The 20,654-nt window shown below is 49.2% G+C and overlaps 1 pseudogene; it reads left to right on the top strand.

Moving 5' to 3' along the window:
- Positions 1 to 3,944: 3,944 nt before the first annotated feature.
- Positions 3,945 to 5,982, top strand: LOC148683177 (uncharacterized; annotated as a pseudogene).
- The last annotated feature ends 14,672 nt before the right edge of the window (positions 5,983 to 20,654 follow it).

Here is a 20,654-nt window from a genome sequence, read left to right as displayed (position 1 = left end):
GGAAATGGTGGGGGCACTGGAGGGAGCTTTGCACCAGGGCGCTGGATATTCTTAAGATGGCCCTGACCAGAGGTAATGTATTTCGTGTTAGCTCCGGAAGTGTATCCTCGATTCTGACCAAACTACAGTAAGTCTCCTGATGTACGTTGTGTTTGTATGTTGTGATGTACGTTGAGGCTTGTCCATATGAACCAGGAAGTGACCTATGTTGTTAATCCGTTGGCCTGTGTGAGACCTGATGAAGGATTGGTCTTTGGCTCAGGTATTTTGGGTTATGATGATCAATGGCATGTATCAAGGGATGCCTCCTCGTGAGGGCTCTTTGCAAAGCTTCCCTTTTCGCCTTTGATGTAAATTGAAGTTGGTGGAACATTTTCCCAGTGGGGGAGAAGGGAGATCAGCATGTTGGAATGTGCAGTGCAGTTAATGTGAGAATCCAGCAACAGTTTCATTAAATACAATTTGCTCATACTCTTTACGGCTATTATTAAAGTAATTTGGTGTGTGATGCTGATGAGGCAATTTGTTGGCAGCTAATTAAGACTTTGGGCAGGAGGGGAAAGATCCTGTGTCCCAAAACCACAGACCTGTGAGGCTTAGAGTATATAAGCCTATGGCATGGAGAGCTTTTCCATCAGTTCCACCAGAGCTTCAGACATCTCTCAGCTTCCTGTTGCTTGGAAAAGCAGGTAAGAGGGCTGACTTCAGAAGGGTTTGCGATAACATTACTTGTGTGCATGCACATGAAAGCTCATACCAATGACAAACTTAGTTGGTCTCTAAGGTGCTTCTGGAAGGAATTCTTTCATTTTGCCTTTTCAATGTATCTTTGTCTTCCTGTTTCATTTCCTCTGGGTTTTCCCCCTTAAAATATGGATAGCATGCTGAATCTTAGAGCCAGTTCAAGCCACAGAGTGTGCATCCCTCAGAAAAGGGAAGGCGAATCTACAGTAAACATTAAGAGGCTTATTAGCTGTTGGCTGGATGCTTGGATGAGCTGTGGATGGGGACACAATGGCCACCCAGTTGTTGTTGGACTGAAACTCCCATCAGCCCCAGTAAGCAGGGCTGAGGGTCAGGGCTGAGGGGATCTGTAGTCTAGGAATCTCTGGATGACCACAAGTTCCCCATCCCTGGTATAATGTCACCAGGCTGACACTCTTTCTCAACACATCCATCACTGCCAGTTGTCCAGTCTGGCTTTCCTTGGACTCCAGGGATATGTGTCTGCCACCATGAGAGCAGGATGCTGGATGAAATGGGCCTTTGGTCTTATCCAGCAGGGTTTTTCTTATGCAAGCTGTGGGAATTGCCTGCTCTGCACCATAGCACTGCATCTAGTGACACAAAACCTGTGACGCTCCAGATGTCAGGGGCTGGGCAGAGGAAGAATGGTAGAGACCGACTCCCTAGCCTGACCCTTTCAGAGAAGAGGAAGACAGTTCAGACAGCGGTTTGAGGGAGGTCACAGCTCAGAGGCAGATGAGGGGGAAAGCTGGGGAATAATAGGGGGGAGCACCAGGGGGATGACAGCTGATGGACACAGTCTATTTAGGAAGCATTCCAAGCCCCCCCCCCGAACCTGGCAAGCCTTCTATGTAAGAGAGCAAAGAGCTCAAAGGCAGAGGGTACATAGCAGCATATGTAGAAGTGAAGAACGAGGAAGTGGGAGAGGCGGGAGGGGGTGGAGATTCATGCGGGACATCACCATTATCCAAGAGGCTGGGTTCCAAAGACTCTCTGTGAATATTGAATAAAAAGCAGGTGGTAAGAAGCATTCCTTGTCTTTGAATTTTCCTGGGCAACTGGCCGTGGGAGTTGCTGGCATCTGCCTGACACCAGTTACCCACCAGCCTCCAAGTCTCAGCAGTCATACCAGCACTGTTCTGGTATGAACAGTGATCAGGGAAGATGGGAAGCAGTAGTTCACAACATCCGGAGGATCTCCAAACTTGAATTAGAGGTACTTGGATATTTGTACATAGGAAGGTCCCCATCCCTGCTTTAAGGCACAATAAAATGTATATCTTCTTTTAGTAATATGAAGACACATTATGATAAAATTTAAAAAGATTTCTTGCATTGTAAAGGTGAGGCTAAATATCTCCCATTGCCCTTGAAACACTGCAACACCTGTCTATGTTTCTGCTCCCTCCTGTGTCCTTTCAGACTCACCTCCATCACTCAGCCATGCCATTCTGTGGACCATCCTGTGCTGTCCCATCTTGTGCTTCCACGCCAGTCGTTGGTTTTGGATCGGCCGGTCTTGGAGGCATTGGTGGTCTCGGTGGCCTTGGCCTTGGCGACACCTACGGCTATGGCTCCGGCGCCCTGGTTGGATCCGGCATCCCTTCTGCTAGTCTTGGTATTCTTTCTGGTGTCGCCCCTTCATGCATCAACCAGATCCCACCAGCAGAGGTCGTGATCCAGCCACCTGCCTGCATTGTGACCATCCCAGGACCCATCCTCTCGGCTAGCTGTGAGCCCGTGGCCGTGGGAGGAAACGCTCCATGCTCCCCTGGTGGTTTGGGCAGTGGGCTCCTTGGAGCCGGTGCTCTTGGAGCCGGTGCTCTTGGAGCTGGTGCTCTTAGAGGATCTCGTTTTGGAGTTGGGGGTCGCTATGGATTCGTTGGAAACAGAGGAAGCATCTGTTACAGCCCCTGCTAAGTTAACATGGAAGGTTTATTAGGGAGAAGAATATCCACTGCAAAACGTTCAAGCCTGGGCTTAAGATATGCTGAGCATCCTCAATTCCTGATGAAGCCACTGGACACTGGGGGTGTCCAGCAAGCCTGCAAATCTGACCCATGGCTGTCTTTCATGCATCCATTTCTCATCTTAACATAATCCCCCTCTATCCCACTGTTTATGTGCTTTCCCCTCCCTTGGCTTTTATTTATTGTATGTACACCTCTTTCGCTCCCCTCCAGCATAGTGAAGAACAGAAACAGTATGGACAAGGAACTCTGCCCCTGGAATTTATGCCCAGTCAGTTTGGTACCTCTGTGAAAATGGCAGAGGTGGGGAAAGTTTTATAAATCCCACAAATAGAACTGATCTCCTTCTGGGACAAGATTTGCAATACAGAGACAATTTATGTATATTTCTTCAGATTTGTCCTTTTCAAAAAAATAACCAACTTCTTGAGAATTTGTTCAATTATGTATCTCCCCCCACCCCCGCATTCCTAATAAAACTTACACGGCATCCTAGCTCTGGTTTCCTGTTCTGCTTTAGCATTTAGACTCTTTTCTTCCTTAAAGATGGATTAATGTGAAGAGAATTGGATTCCAATCAAGGCCATCCATTTCTGGAGCATTCTTGGGAGGATTGGGGCACATTTTAGGGAGTTTCTAGAATCCTTACATGACACGGCATAGGTGGGGTACATTACAGAGGGGATCCCCAACATTTTTCAGAGCAATGGCACCATCGAAGACTTTCCTGGCTCCAACGTAGCTTCTGAGGTTCCCATTCCCTTTCTCCTAGGTGGTCAGGGCAATTCTATCTCCTTCCCAGAAAAGTGCACAGCGCTTGAGGAGGGAGTTGGAAGGCTTGACACACTTTCTTCCTTTGGAATTTAATCAATAAAGCTGGTTGATCGGTGGTTGAGAGTATAATTAATTGTGGGAAGTTGGATCCACCTAGTCCCCTCCACCACCTGTTCAGTCTCAATCACACTTCACGAGCATCGCTTAAAAAGAATATTTTAAAAATCCACATAGAGATCCCATTGATAAAGAAAAAGTGATTTACAGTGGTTCAGTGTAGGGGGAAGTATGGTGTGGAAGAAGGCACAGGCTACGTAAGTTACTGGCTGTGCCATGTGCCCATAGCTGCCAAGTTTTCCCTTTTCTCGCGAGGAAGCCTATTCAGCATAAGGGAATTTCCCTTAAAAAAGGGGAGAACTTGGCAGCTATGCATGCGCCAGCCCTTCCTCCAACATGGGGAACTGTGGTTGTCCTATCAGCCAGCCTTCGGGTCTGCAGCTCCTTCTGCTGCTGAGTACCAGGTCAGCTCATGGTAAGGCCACCCTTATCTATGGCTGGATTGTGGGTGAGGAGGCCAATCTGGGCTGTTTCACTAAGACCCGGGAGAGCAGGGTGTATCTGGTCTCACCCAGTTGTGCCCACGTGGGTATTCGGCGTAGCACCATGGCAGAGTTGGCGGTCAAGGAGTGGAAGTTGCTGCTGTGGTCTATAGAGCTTCTCTTCCTCCCTTCTTCTCTCCATCCCAGCTCTCTGTTCAATTTGGGTAGGATCTAGAGCATGTGTCCTTAGCACTGGGCAATCAAGACAGATTATGGATTCTGCTGATTTACTGCCCACCTAACCGACTAGCGGTCTCCCTGCCTGAGCTGATGGAGCTGGTTTCGGAGGCAGGGTTGAGGAGGCCTAGACTGCTGGTTCTGGGGGACTTCAACAACCATGCCTAGGTTGGCGTGGCTCAGGACTTCATGGCTGCCATGACAACCATGGTTCTGCCCCAACGTGTCACTGGCCCAATGCATCTGGATCCTGTTTTCTCAACTGGGCAGGGAGAGAGAGAGAGAGAGAGAGAGAGAAGGGATACATGTCCCTGTTAGTACTTCTTGACCTCTCAGCAGCTTTCAATACCATTGACCATGGTAACCTTCTAGAGGGACTCTCCAGACTAGGGGTGGGTGACACCGTTTTGCGCTGGTTCCAGGCCTACTTGGATGGTCGTTCCCAGAGGGTGTTAATTGGGGAATGTTTTTCAGCCTCATAGAACCTTACCTTCCAAGTCCCGGACTGAAGAATCCGGGACCGGCAGCCGTGTGACACCGGAGGTTGCGTCGACGTAACTTCTGGTGTCGCTTTGCCCTTCTATGGGCACCAAAAATGGCCACCGCCGGCTTCAAAAGTAGCTTCTACGCATGACCGGAAGTGCATCGACACAACTTCCGGTGTCGCCCCGTCCATCTATGGGCACCAAAAATGGCCACCGCCGACACCGGAAGTCGCGTCTACGCACTTCCGGTCATGCATAGATGTGACTTTTGAAGTCGGTGGCGGCCATTTTTGGTGCCCATAGAAGGGCAAATCAGAAAAAATGGCCACCGGCAGGAGAAAATAACAGAGAAAAACGGGAGACGGAGTGATACGGGGGACCACCGGGAAAAGGTAAGTAAAAACGGGGGTTTCCCGGGGAAAACGGGGTACTTGGCAGCTATGCATAGAACCTTCAATGTGGGGTTCTGCAGGGCTCAATCCTACTCCTACATTGTTTAACATCTACATGAAACCGCTGGGTGGGTTTATCCAGAGTATTGGAGTACGTTGTCAGCAGTATGCTGATGACACTCAGCTCTATTTCTCCTTTAGGGGAGGCAGTGCTGGGCCACTGTCTTCCTTCAGTAGTAGACTGGATGAGACCCAACAAACTAAAGCTCAATTTAGATAAGACTCAGGCACTGTTAGTGGGTGGTTCCCTAGACCAGATGGGTGAGAGATCGGATCTTCTGCTCTTGATGGAGTTATACTTCCTCTGAAGGAGCAGGTTCATTGCTTGGGGGTACACCTAGATCCTATGCTGTTGCTCGAGGCTCAGGTGGCCTCAGTGGCCCAGAGTGCCTTCCATCAGCTTTGGCTGGTGTCCCAGCTACGCCTCTATCTGGACAGGGATAGCCTAACTACTGTTGTCTATGCTCTGGTAATCTCAAGGTTAGATTACTGCAATGTGTTATACGTAGGGCTGCCTCTGAAGATAGTTTAGAAACTTCAGCAAGTGCAGAATTCAGCGGCCAGGTTGCTCTCTGGAGCTAGACAGTTTGAGCATATCAGACCGATCCTGGTCCAACTGCACTGGCTGCTGCGTGTGCGCACTCCATACAGGATGCTGCACATGCACACTAGGTACAGACGTCGCACGTTTTCCACTGGGCAGTTTGCCCCGCCCCTCGGAGTCCCGCTCCGGATGCCGGAGAAGGTTCCTCCGCCACTGCCTGTAGTCATACATTAATCACTTTAATTGGGTCCTCCCTAACAAGAGGGCACGTGTTGTGGTGGGACCTGACAACCAGACCTTGTGTTGTGGGTGGGAACATTGGAGCGGCCACAACACCCTATTGGTGGTCCCTCGATCTCGGGAGCAATTGGGCCTGAGGGATGCCAGTCAAAGTGATTGAGGGACTACTATTTAACCGATGCACATGTCCCTGAGCTTCCTCTTTCGGGCTCAGTGCATCGGAACACCCACCCACCTCTCCCTATATTTAGGGCTTGCACTTCATCTTGCTATGCCGTCATGTGTCGCCTGTCGTTGGGACAGGGGCACGGCAGGAATGTTCCCCACTTGGCTGATTGGCTGGTGCCCCTTGGGTTTCACCTGCCACGTAGCAAATTGTCACAACTTGTAAGGTTGCGGATAGGCTCTGGTTCAGGTGATAGGGGTGGCAGGATGCCTAGCCATCCCTATGCGTTGGATATTCCTTTAAGAAGGAATCCATGGACTCATGGTTGGCCTTCCCCGTGCAGGGTTGTGCCCGGAGCCTGAGTCCAGGGCTCATCTGGGTGGAAGCCAAGCAGGGCTCCTGCTTGCCACTGTCCCAGGTGTTCACCCGAGGCTGACTTATGGTTGGTGCCCAGAGTCAGCGCTGCCTGCAAGGGTGCAGGTAACTAGTCAAAACAGAGCCTATGCAACCACTCACTTGATCATAATCAATAAAGTTGTGGCCTAAATTCTGCCAAAAACCAAACCAAAAATTTGAGTCTTGTCTGAATTTATTTCTTGGGGGTGGTTGAAAGGTCTCCACATGCAAAAGACTGACTTGGGATTATTTTAGTATGAAATTGTTTACGAGCCCGGAAAAGTTTGGAAGCAGTGAAATGAAAATCATATAAGACCACAGTCTTCTGTATTTTTTACCACCTGCCGTTTATGTTTTTTAAACACTTGGCAAGATCCAAAACACAATAATTTTTAACTAACGTGATTTGTTTTATAATTTTCCCACCAGTATTATGTTCTCGAATATACTTTTACATAAGTCTCTTTGCTAAAGTCTCTACAAATGTAAAGACCTTAGGAGCAAAACCTACCATTGAGCTGAATCCCTTCCTTAACTGTGGGCTTCTGGGGGAACACCTGATCGGACACCGTTATATCTGTAAGACAGCCTAGATGAGCCACTAGCCAAAACCAGTGGGGTTCGTCTCACATTAAGCAATAATTTAATATATTAAATTATTTAATATATTAAATTATTAATATATTAAATTAAGCAATAATTTAATATATTAGATAGATTTACAGACGTGCATAGCTCTGGCAAACTATGCCCAAAGTAGTTAAATGCTACAGACTCGCACTGCAGTTCTATACGATTAAATATCGTATGGTTTCTGGAAAGGTGTAATAGGAGTTTAGGTGACTGATGCTGTGAAAAGAGTGCGTGAGAGGACTAGTACAAAGTTATACCAATCTAGAAAGACAATTCCCAGGCTCCAAAAAGACTCTTATATGGGCCCATATATTGTTGTGTATTTATTTACCATTGTCTTGATTAATTTATTATACCTAATGTTGCTTTTTATGCTCCCAAAATAGATTGCAACAGCAATCTAGCTGACCATTTGTGGGTCAATCCCAACTCATTTAAACTCAGAGTGTAACCATTTAAAGTTCTGACCATAAAACTGCCATATGCCGTTGTTCTCATGGGCTTGAATAATATTGGAGTCAACTCTAGGGAAAGTGTTCATGTATCATGTGCTTCTGACCATTCTATCAGCAAAAACACTTCTGCTTGCTCTCTGGAAGGAGGCCACACTCTCCACCAACCTCCACATGGTATTATGGGGGTTCTGCTGACCCTCCAGAGACGATATGAAGGACATGCAGTTATGAGGGGGCACAGGAGAGGGGGGGGGAAGCCCTGTTGCACTAGTGGGAGTCCCAGTGCTGAATTCTGAATGCTGGGTTGTTTGAATCCAGTCCTAAGATCTTAAAAGAAAACAAAAAAACCAGTGCTATGATGCAGTGTAAATTTTATTAGGAATGAAGAAGACAGCATTTCGGTGAACAACAATCAGGTTTGAACAGGGCAAAATGCAGAAAGCTCATGTGATTGAACAGCTTATTTATTTCTGAGAGAGGCGATGTATTTAAAGAACATTATAGCTCCTCTCCTTTACAGAAGGTCCCCAGTTACCCAGAAGTTCCGGTGCAACTGAGTGTGCTAATTTCATCGACAGAGAGAATAATTCATGTGCTCTTTACTCTGCCATAGGAACATGTGCCCCGAAGAGCTGTAGGCAAATAAATAAATAAACATCAGAGAGGAACATAAATAGTGAGAGCAAGTTTAGATAGCAAAGAGATGCATGAAAAACCTAGCTGGGCCTGATTCCCAGGAATGATGAACATTCCCCCAGCTCCCATTGGGACTGACTGGGATTGGGGTGCTCATCATAGCTAAACTTATCTGGATCTGACTTCTTCTCGCTACTTGATAGTCCATGTGACCTTACCAGGGGCTGTAACAGATGCTTCCTCTGTCTCCAACGAATCCATAGCGGCCCCCAACTCCAAAACGAGATCCTCTAAGAGCACCAGCTCCGAGAGCACCAGCTCCGAGAGCACCGGCTCCAAGAGAACCGGCTCCAAGGAGCCCACTGCCCAAACCACCAGGGGAGCATGGAGCGTTTCCTCCCACGGCCACGGGCTCACAGCTAGCCGAGAGGATGGGTCCTGGGATGGTCACAATGCAGGCTGGTGGCTGGATCACGACCTCTGCTGGTGGGATCTGGTTGATGCATGAAGGGGCAACACCAGAAAGAATACCAAGACTAGCAGAAGGAATGCCAGATCCAACCAGGGCGCCGGAGCCATAGCCGTAGGTGTCGCCAAGACCAAGGCCACCGAGACCACCAATGCCTCCAAGACCGGCCGATCCAAAACCAACGACTGGCGTGGAAGCACAAGATGGGACAGCACAGGATGGTCCACAGGAGGCCATGGCTGAGTGATGGAGGTGAGTCTGAAAGGGCACAAAAGGGAGCAGAAGCAAAATTGTAGACAAGAAGTGCTGCAATGTTCAGGAGTTTTGGGAGATATGGAGCCCTACCATCACCACAATACAGAACATCTGTTTAAATGTCATCAAAATGTGTATTTATAATCCTAAAAGAAGAAAGCAGAGGTGGCAACCCTTCCATGTAGAGAGGTGAGAGTGCCTGTAAGTAATGTATGGAGAAGCTGTGGCCCTTCAGATATTGCTGGATCAGGCTAAAGGCCCATCTAGTCCTTCACCCTGTCATCACGGTGGCCAGCCTGATGACTCTGGGAAACTCTCAAGCAGGACCTGAATGCAACAGCAAACTCTCTACCTGAAGTTTCCTGCCACTCCAGTGTTATTCAGAAGCACCACTGCCTTTGGCACATGGAGCATAGCTGAGGAACACAGCCAACAGGGCCTGGCTCATTGGTTGCATTGCTGAGCTGCTTTGCATTCTACCCAAATCTTAGCTCTTGTAATTCAAGCTGGTCAAAGCTACCAAGATGACCTGGACAAGTGAAACTTACCTGGAGAAGTGAAGCCAAGAGAAGCTGATCAGTGAAGCTGTTGGAGGACTCTGGACAGGTGAGGGCTTTTTATACTGTATCCGTGGCATCCCTGCTCAATGACGTTTCTTTGCTCTCAAGATCCGCCCTCAAGAACTGCTGATTTCATCATGTGCAAAATTACTTTAATAGTTTCAGTGGTGTCAGGGCCAAGGACTATGCTGTCCCCAGCTTATTATAACAAATTACTCAGATTGTCTTTTCATGTTCTCTCTGTCTTCTCTCTGGGAATCTTCATTAATATTTTAGCATCATGCCTAGTGACTTGATGCCCTACATTTACAACTGATGGTCTTAGTGGGACTTATTTGTGAGAAAACATGCATACAGGGCCGTCTTAAGCCTATCCAGCGCCGTGGTTCAGAGATCCCGCCGGCGCCCCACCCACCCCCCTTTCCCAGCCGGAAAGCCGGAGCCATACACTGCTTTGGGGACGAGCGCACACACACTTCGTTCAAGAAGCTGCACCTCACGATGCGCCAGACCTGTTGCCGCTCCGTTGTCATTGGTGCTGCGGTGGTGGCGGCGACGGGGACCGAGCGCCTGGGAAGTGCCCAGAGGAGGAGAGGCGCCCGCCCACCTCTGCACTTGCCGCTGCAACTTTGCCATCCGCTGCAGGGAGGATGAGGAGGGGGGCGTGCCGGCATTTCCTGCCCACCATCTGCCAACCAAAAAAACCACCACCCCACCCCCCTAGAAACTTACACCACGCCACGAGGAGGGGCTTCTCTCCACCAACCCTCGAGAATATTGTGCGGGGATTTTCTTCCGCCTGCTCTTTCCCGCCTCGCGGGGTTCCCTCGGTCTCCAGACTGGGCGCAAAAGTGTGCAGCCAAGATACCCGCCAGGCTGCGGTTCTTACCTGAGGAGCAGCGCATGCCACAGCACAGCAAGGTGGCGAGCAGCAGGGGCGGTAGCAAAAGCTGCAGCCGAGCTTCCCGGCAGGTGGTGGACAGGAAATGGCAGCGCGCCCCCCTCCTCATCCTCCCTGCAGCGGACGGCAGGAGTGGCTTGGTTAGTGGGGCACTGGGTCGCCTGTCATCGAGGGGGATCTCAAGTGGTGGCAGCGGCCTGGGCAGGAATGTGCAGCGTGCACAATGTGAGTGTGCACGGCTGGCGGCGCTGACTGCCCACTAGCACCTGGAGTTTGGTGCCCCTGGTAGCCAGGCGCCCTGGACCATTGCACCACCCAGCCCAGGCCTAGAGCCGGCCCTGCATGCATAGCATTTTGAGCTGTTGATTTTGTGTGTGTTTTAAGAATTTGTATTGAAACTTTTCAACATAATACAACGAAAACCAAGCTAATCTAAATAAAATGAATGAAAGAAAGAAATTGAAACAAAAACTCCCATCATTCCCAATAATTGGCAGTGCTGGCTAGGGCTGATGGGAGTTAGAGTGCAACCACATTAGGTGAGCCCCATAGATTCCTTGCCCCTGTTTTAACTTAAACAGTTCCTATGTGTTCTTATTTATCACCTTGGGCTTCATCCCTCCAAAAGATTCACGGTCTCAACCTACTGTCCACTTCCACAGTCAATGTCTTGCATTCATGAGGTCCCAATTCTTGGCATCTCCAGGTAGGGCTGGGAAAGTCTTCCTGTCTGAAGACCTGGAGAGGCACTGCCAGTCAGTGTAAACAGCACTGAACTGGGTGGACCAATGGTCTGACTCAGCATAATGCAGCTTCCTATATTCCTATTTCAATCATCCTTTACTAAATTCAAAGCTACACTTTTCAGGGTGTTGTAACAATCAATCCCTCTTCAGATCTGTGGGAGAGACAGAATAGAGTGGTTTTTCTCAGGGTGTGAGGCTGAGAAAGTTGGGAGCTGTCCCAAGTGGGAGCTGGGAAGACGTGGATCTCTGTGAATTGAAGATTAAGACAGAATAATAGAATCCTAGAATCATAGAGTTGGAAGAGACCACAAGGGCCATCCAGTCCAACCCCCTGCCAATCAGGAAACACCATCTAAGCATTCCTGACAGATGGCTGTCAAGCCTCTGCTTAAAGACCTCCAAAGAAGGAGACTCCACCACACTCCTTGGCAGCAAATTCCACTGCCGAACAGCTCTTACTGTCAGGAAGTTCTTCCTAATGTTTAGGTGGAATTTTCTTTCTTGTAGTTTGAATCCATTGCTCCGTGTCCGCTTCTCTGGAGCAGCAGAAAACAACCTTTCTCCCTCCTCTATATCACATCCTTTTATATATTTGAACATGGTTATCATATCACCCCTTAATCTTCTCTTCTCCAGGCTAAACATACCCAGCTCCCTAAGCCGTTCCTCATAAGGCATCGTTTCCTGCCCACCATCTGCCAATAAAATATAAAATTTTGTGTTTGTGTAGGTGTGTTTCTTTTTTCTCTCCTCCTCCCTCTTTTTCTTTTTCTTATTTTGCTCTCTTTAGATATTACCTTTGTTTGGTTTTTATTGTATTATAAGTTGAAAACGTTTAACAAAATTGATTTTAAAAAATCCCTCTCCTCGTGGAACATTGGTAATTTGAGCTCTGGAAGTGGAATAGGGGATCTCCTAGCAACTCCCAGCACCCTTTAGAAACTACAGCTCCCAGAATTCTTTGGTGGGGAGCAATGACTATGTGGTATCATAGTGCTGTGAATGTGGTTGGGAAGAAAAACTCCTCTCTATCCACTCTGTCATCATTCCACCAAATTGTTTCATTCACTGTTACTTGTTCTAAACCAGGCATCGGCAAACTCGGCCCTCCAGATGTTTTGGGACTACAGCTCCCATCATCCCTGACCACTGGTCTTCTTAGCTAGGGATGACTGGAGTTGTAGTCCCAAAACATCTGGAGGGCCGAGTTTGCCGATGCCTGTTCTAAAGAGTGGCAAGCAATGAAAGTATCAGCATTAGGAAAGTTGTTCCAGCCCCCTGATCATTTTGCTTGCCCCATTTTCCCCAGCTCAACAATATACTTTTTGAGATATTCAAAAAGAATTGTGAATATATCTCTTCCTTTAGAAGAAGGAGAGAGAGAGTTTCTCAAAAGGGACATCTGTGAGAACAGGCTGCTGGACTAGATGGGCCATGTTGTTATGGGAAGCTGGGCTGAAGTGTTCATTAAACTCCACAAATTTGCTACATGGACACTTATGAGAGATTAGGCCTTTATTGTGTAATATGTAATATCCGACCTGTCACTAGAAAAGATGGTGGAGTGTTGGGACTCCATAACAGGAGCTTAGGCTTGAAGCCATGTTCTTATTAAATCTCAGCCTGGCATTTCTTTCTTGGCATGAACAGCCTATGAGAAGTTTGCTTTGATGGGCACTTTGATCTTGGAAAATGGCTCCGAAAAAAATGCCAAGCTTCTGAGGAAGCAAATATCCTGTGCTTGTTTGTTTGATTTGTTGTTCTAGGAAACCTCAAAGAAAGGTAGGGGATGCTTAGCCATGCAAGATGCAGCGGTAGGTTGAATCATTCTCAGTTTCAGTCTCTGTCACTTATCAATATGAGAATTAATAAAACTGTGCGGTAGGAATCTGCCTCAAATGTTTAACTTGAAAGCAGGGTTCAGCAAACACTCAGGGCCTTGGAAACTGCCTTATATCAAACCATACTATTGTATTGTCTATACAATATTGCATGCAGAGGTACCAAGACATCCCGCCCAATAACTCACACCCCACACAATATTTTAAGTTTAAGGTTTTGGCATTAATTTGGTCACAACTTTATTTAAATACAACTGGATGTGAGTGGTTGCTTAGGCATTGGTTCTTGCCATCTGTCCCCCGCCTGGGACAGATCTGACTAGCCTAGTAGGGGAGCCAGTAGGTAACCACCCTCTGGGAGAGATCGGGGCAGGGGCCCAAGCCCTTGACCTCATCCCTCAGATGCTCTCCAATGCTCATGTGTGGCCCTGGCCCCTACCGGGGATACACGAACTACTGTATAGCCCCAGGATTCCTTTTCCTTTAAAGGAACACCCCTAAAGGCAGCAGCAACCATGAGGGGCAGGCCCAGCCAAAATCCGTACCCCTCCACCAATTAATTCGAACCAATGCCTAACCACCAACCTTACAAGTTGTGACTTATTGCAGCGTAGTAGGCAAAAAACACCTGGCACCAGCCAATCAGCAAAGTGGCAAAATTCCTACCAGGCCCCTGATCCAAAACAGGCGACCCCATGACAGGCGCAGCAAGGTCAATGCAAAAACACCTAAAATTAGAGGAGGGTGGGCAGGAGATTCGTTGTGAGCAGCAAAAGTGGAACTGAAAGCTGCTCGCTAAGCATATATAGGGTTAGGCTGTCAATCAATCATTTGCTACATGCAAATTTCCCCAGCAACAGCACACCCAGAAATCACACATGTGGCCATCCAAACTGACCCGCCTCTCCAACCCTGGGATGTCTTGTTAACCCTTCCGCAACCTGCTTTGTCTACACCATGGGTAGGAAAACTAAGGCTCGTGGGCCGGATCAGACCTAATTGCCTTCTGGATCTGGCCCGCAGATGGTCCGGGAATAGCCGCCTGGATCGCCAACACACACATTATTTCCCTCTCCCTCCCACGGCGGTGGCGGTGGCTCCTCCCTCTCTCCTCCTGGCTCCTCCCCGCCCTACTTAGAGGGGAAGGGGGCTGGGCTTTGTTGGTGCCAGCAGCAACGGGCTCTCAAGCGGCCGCCATTTTAAGCAGCCCCTCTCTGGAGCCCTTTCACGCGCTGCTCATCATCCCTCCGCTGCTGCCAGCCCCTGCCGCTCGCAAGACACAGGTAAGCAGCTACTGGGGCTCATGGTGCTCTTGCATCATTCCCCTCCCTCCCCAAAATAGTTTGCCCCCCCCCACAGGAGACAGTGTACTGGTCCCCTGCTGAAAAAGTTTGTTGGCCCCTTTTCTACACTGACGACAGCAGCTCTCCGTGATTTCAGGCTGGGGTCTCTCTCAGTCCTGTTTGGAGATGGCTTCAGGGATGGAGCCTTGGTTTCTGCTGGATCAGGCCAGTGGTCCATCTAGTCCAACATTTCACGGTGGCCAGCCGGATAATGATCATAATTTAATTATTTATACCCCACCCATCTGGCTGGGTTTCCCCAGCCACTCTGGGCAGTTTCCAACAGAATATTAAAAGCACAACAAAACATCAAACATTAAAAGCTTCCCTAAACAGGGCTGCCTTCAGATGTCTTCTAAAAGTCAGATAGATGTTTATTTCCTTGACAACTGATGGGAGGGCATTCCACAGGGTGGGCAACGCTACCGGGAAGGTCCTCTGCCTGGATCGCTGCAACCTCACTTCTCACAGTGAGGGAACCACCAGAAGGCCCTCGAAGGTGGACCTCAGGGTCCGGGCTGAACCAGATGGCCTTTTGAGCAGGACCTGAGTGCAATAGCACCCTCCTCATTTGTGATTACCAGCAACTGGTACTCAGATGTATAGTGCCGCCCACAGTAGAGGGATAACAAAGCCACTGTGCCCATTGAAAGCATCTGGCTGGCGAGTATACCAGCTGGATGTGGGGCTAGGTGGGCCTTTGGTTAATGGCCTAATCCATCCAGCCAGGCTCTTCCTGGGTTATGCTGATGAGTGGCTTGTGTTCAGTGATGCCTCCACATGGCCTCTTTGCAACGTTTTCCTACTTTGTTTGTTCTAAAATGAAGCTGGTGGAACATTATCCCAGTGGGGAGAGAAGCAAGGTCAACATGTTGGAATGTGCAGTTCAGTTACTGTGAGAATCCAACAACAGCTTCATTAAAGACAAATTGCTCCAACTCTTCACGGCTATTATTAAAGTAATCTGGTGTGTGATGCTGATGAGGCAATTTGTCGGCAGCTAATTAAGACTTTGGGCAGCGGGAGGGGGGGGACACACACCGCTGTGTCCTGAAACCACAGACCTGTGAGGCTGAGACTATATAAACCCATGGCTTGGAGAGCTTTTCCATCAGTTCCACCAGAGCTTCCGACATCTCTCAGCTTTCTGTTGCTTGGAAAAGCAGGTAAGAGAGCTGACTCCGGAAAGGGTTTGCAAGACCATTTGTCACTTTTCTAAGACATATCTGTCTCCATCCAACTCTTTTTCTCTGTTTTGCTTTGACAAATATGCATGGCATGGTGATTCTTGGAGCTAGTTCAGTCCACAGAATGGGTGTTTCTTGCATAATGGAAGTTGAATTCAGACATGAAGATATTTGTCAGCTGCAGCCTTATTCTTTGGTTGAGGCTGTGGCCCTCCATATATTATTGGGCTGCAACTTCCATCAGCCCCACTCAGCAGTCATGATGGTCATGGAGGATGGAGCTGTTCTCTGGGAACATCTAGAATAGATGGATGTAGTTCATTATCCCTGGTATACAGTAACTAGGCAGACACTCATGGTCAGGCTGTCTCTCCCCACATCCCTCCCTGCCACTCCTCCAATCCTTGCATTCCTTCCACTTATAGGGACAGGCATCTGTTTGGCCAACATGAAAGGAAGAAACTGCTCCAAAAGGGAATTTGGTTTTATCCAGCAGAACTTATCTTAAATTGTTCCTACAGATTGTATGGACATTGCTTCCATGACTGTGGACAATGCTTCTATGAGACCTTCAATGGCCACTAGGCATGACACCTATGCTGTGCCTCCATGGCCAAATGCAGCAATGCTTCTGAATAATGGAGGGAGATGGGTGCTTTTGTGCTTGTGATCTACTTACAAGGCTCCCATTGCCACATCAGGAAGACCACAGTGAGAAGATAATGCTGGACTAGATGGGCTATTGGGTAACCTAACTTAGGCTTTAATGCATAGTAGCACTTCTTACCTATAATAATGTTTCTGCTCCTTCCTGTGTCCTTTCAGACTCACCTCCATCACTCAGCCATGGCATCCTGTGGACCATCCTGTGCTGTCCCATCTTGCGCTTCCACGCCAGTCGTTGGTTTTGGATCGGCCGGTCTTGGAGGCATTGGTGGTCTCGGTGGCCTTGGCCTTGGCGACACCTACGGCTATGGCTCCGGTGCCCTGGTTGGATCCGGCATCCCTTCTGCTAACCTTGGTATTCTTTCTGGTGTCGCCCCTTCATGCATCAACCAGATTCCACCAGCAGAGGTCGTGATCCAGCCACCCGCCTCCATCGTGACCATCCCAGGACCCATCCTCTCGGCTAGCTGTGAGCCCGTGGCCGTGGGAGGAAACGCTCCATGCTCCCCTGGTGGTTTGGGCAGTGGGCTCCTTGGAGCTGGTGCTCTCGGAGCTGGTGCTCTTGGGGCTGGTGCTCTTAGAGGATCTCGTTTTGGAGTTGGGAGTCGCTATGGATTCGTTGGAGACAGAGGAAGCATCTGTTACAACCCCTGGTAAGGTCACATGGACTATCAAGAGAAGCGAGAAGAAGTCAGATCCAGATAAACAGCAGAACAGCTACACCTGAGTTTATCTATGATGAGCACCCCATTCCCAGTCAGTCCCAATGGGAGCTGTGGAAATGTTCAGCATCCCTGGGAATCAGGCCCAGCTAGGTTTTTCATGCATCTCTTTGCTATCTAAACTTGCCCCCACTATTTATGTTCCTCTCTGATGTTTATTTATTTATTTGCCTACAGCTCTTCGGGGCATATGTTCCTATGGCAGAGTAAAGAGCACAGGAATTATTCTCTCTGTCGATGAAATTAGCACACTCAGTTGCACCGGAACTTCTGGGTAACTGGGGACCTTCTGTAAAGGAGAGGCGCAATAATGTTCTTTAAATACATCGCCTCTCTCAGAAATAAATAAGCTGTTCAACCACATGAGCTTTTGCATTTTGCCCTGTTCAAACCTGCTTGTTGTTCACCGAAATGCTGTCTTCTTCATTCCTAATAAAATGTACACTGCATCATAGCACTGGTTTTTTGGTTTTCTTTTAAGATCTTAGGACTGGATTCAAACAACTCAGCATTCAGAATTCAGCACTGGGACTCCCACTAGTGCAACAGGCTTTTCTCCCCCTCTCCTGTGCCCACTCATAACTGCACATCCTTCATATCTTCTCTGGAGGGTCAGCAGAACCCCCATAATACCATGTGGAGGTTGGTCGAGAGTTTGGAATCCTTCCAGGGAGCAAGCAGAAGTGTTTTTGCTGATAGAATGGTCAGAAGCACATGATACATGAACACTCCCCCTAGAGTTGACTCCAATATTGCATGGTCAGGCGGAGTCCCCCAAACCCCCCAGGCAGCCCCCGAGCAGAATGATGACACAAGACCACGTTCTATGGGATTAAAATTGGCCACAACTTTATTAAGAATTTGGATGTAGGGAGACCTTGGCTCAGCCATTGGGCGTTTATCCTTCCCAGCCCCCAGCCGGGGATCTGGGTAATTTCAGGGTTATCTAGCATGCTGTGGGGGTTGGGCTAGCTCTGGAGAACATATGTTCAAGCAGATAGCCCGCCCCCCCTTCGATCGCAGCCGTTGGAGAGGGAGGGCAATGACAGCCTATTGTGTATGGTCAATGCCTCCCCCTTAGCCCCATTTACAGGAACCCTGTTATTGCCGCTGCAATGGGGGCGGGGGTCACCACCACACGCCCCCATATTTATGACTAAAGGATTCCTCCCAAGGCCTGCATCTGCCAAAGTTGTGACGAAAGACAAAGTTGTGCCAAAGTGTTTCCTGCTTGGCAGGGGGTTGGACTGGATGACCCTTGTGGTCTCTTCCAACTCTATGATTCTATGATTCTATGAATTGCTATGGGAAAGGCGAAACCTGCCAATGCAGGGAAAATTCCTTTCCGGCCCTTCAACAGCAGCCTTGTCGTAGCAGCGCCTGCGTGCATGTACACCTGTGGAAGAAAATAACCTGCAATGCAATAATTATTTTATTTTTTTTATTTTGGGGAGTGGAGGGTGGGAAAGCTTCTGGAGCCGTCTACTGCTTCCCAGGAATGACTCTGCTTCAGCCGTGTTCAAGGTAAGGTTACCTCCTCCTACCTGGCCAATCCCCCCGGCAACGCCTCCCTGAGCTGGGTTGGACAGGTAACTGTGTGGGCGGAGACCACCAGTGTCCAGTCCGGGAAGGCAGTGCCGGCCTACGAACTTCCAGGGCTGCCCCAGGGATCCCAGGGGGCTGCGGGCGACCGCGCAAAATGTGCCTCCACTTTTATGTGGGGAACGGTCATTATTCAAACCCATATGGCAGCTTTATGGTCAGAACTTTAAATGGTTATACTCTGAGTTTAAATGAGTTGGGTATGACCACAAATGGTCAGCTACCGTGTTTCTCCGAAAATAAGCCATACCCCCAAAATATGCCATACCCCCAAAATAAGCCACAGTGATAGGCTTAAGGTAAAGGTAAAGGGACCCCTGACCATTAGGTCCAGCCGTGACCGACTCTGGGGTTGCGCGCTCATCTTGCATTATTGGCCGAGGGAGCCGGCGTATAGCTTCCAGGTCATGTGGCCAGCATGACAAAGCCGCTTCTGGCAAACCAGAGCAGCAACATGGAAACGCCGTTTACCTTCCCGCTATAGCGGTTCCTATTTATCTACTTGCATTTTGACATGCTTTCGAACTGCTAGGTTGGCAGGAGCTGGGACCAAGCAACGGGAACTCACCCCGTCACAGGGATTCGAACCACCGACCTTCTGATCAGCAAGCCCTAGGCTCTGTGGTTTAACCACAGCGCCACCTGGGTCCCCTTAGTGATAGGCTTAGTGATACTTAATAAAAAAGACATCCCCTGAAAATAAGCCACCGTGTTGTTTTTTTGTTGTTTTTTAAGGAAAAATAAATATAAGACGGTGTCTTATTTTTGGAGAAACACGGTAGATTGCTGTTGCAGAACCACCAGCTGCTGCCTGGGGTAGTTTGGGAGCATAAAAAGCAACATTAGGTATAAGAAATCAAATCGAGACAATGGTAAATAAATACACAACAATATATGGGCCCATATACGAGTCTTTTTGGAGCCTAGGAATTGTCTTTCTAGATTGGCATAACATTGTACAAGTCCTCTCATGCACTCTTTTCACAGCATCCGTCACCTAAACGCCTATTACACCTTTCCAGAAAACATACGATATTTAGTTGTATAGATCCTCAGTGCGAGTCTGTAGCATTTAACTACTTTGGACATAATTTGCTAGAGCTATGCACATCTGTAAATCAATCTAATGCATTAAATTATTGCTTAACTAGTGGTTTTCAGCCCGTTCAATAACGGGCGCTAGAATCCTGGGGTTCGGAGAAGCGCTTGCGCAGCGCTTCTCCGAACCCTGGGACCTGTCCTTGCTGTCGGTGGCAGGGGGACAGGAACGGAGGAGGACAAAGTGCTGCGTTCTCCTCCTCCGTTCCTGTCCCGCAGCCGCCGACAGGAAGCAGACATCCCAGGGTTCGGAGAAGCGCTTGCACAGCACTTCTCCGAACTCTGGGACCTGTCCTTGCTGTCGGCGGCAGGGAGACAGGAACGGAGGAGGAGAAAGTGCTGCGTTCTCCTCCTCCATTCCTCTCCCGCAGCCGCCGACAGGAAGAAGACATCCCAGGGTTCGGAGAAGCGCTTGCGCAGCGCTTCTCCGAACCCTGGGACCTGTCCTTGCTGTCGGCGGCAGGGGGACAGGAACGGAGGAGGAGAAAGCGCCGCGTTCTCCTCCTCCGTTCCTCTCCCCCAGCCGCCGACAGGAAGGACGCGCGCACTCTCCCCCCTGCCTCCTCCAACCGCCGCTCCTCACGGCCAGGGAGGGTTGTGAGGAGGCTTTCGCCGGCCTCCACCCTCGCTTCCCTGACGTGCCCTGCAGTGAGGCGGTGTCCGGCGGGAGCGGCGGTTGGAGGAGGCACAGGGGGGGGGGAGAGTGCGCACGCGCAGTCTCTGCTGTCCAATCCCTGTATCCCTGGGGCACATGCGCAGTGACCCAGGGACACACGGGACAGCTTGGACGCAGGGACAACTTGGACATTATTATATAGGATAGGATGAGTAGAAGAGCGCAAGGGCGATGTGTCTCCCTCAAAAGCCCCAAGAGGAGTATTGGGGTGTCTTGGGGTCCTGCTGCTCACTGGCAGCACCTTGCCATTTCCGGTCCCTGTCTCTGTAACGGCGGGCGCAGAAAGTGGGGGGGGGGAGGAGAGCCAAGCGCTC

This window comes from Zootoca vivipara, chromosome 16 (assembly GCF_965207765.1).
Source record: "Zootoca vivipara chromosome 16, rZooViv2.hap1.1, whole genome shotgun sequence".
NCBI classification, from domain to species: domain Eukaryota; kingdom Metazoa; phylum Chordata; class Lepidosauria; order Squamata; family Lacertidae; genus Zootoca; species Zootoca vivipara.
Note: the sequence above shows the minus strand (reverse complement) of the source record. Positions and strands in the feature narration are given on the sequence as shown.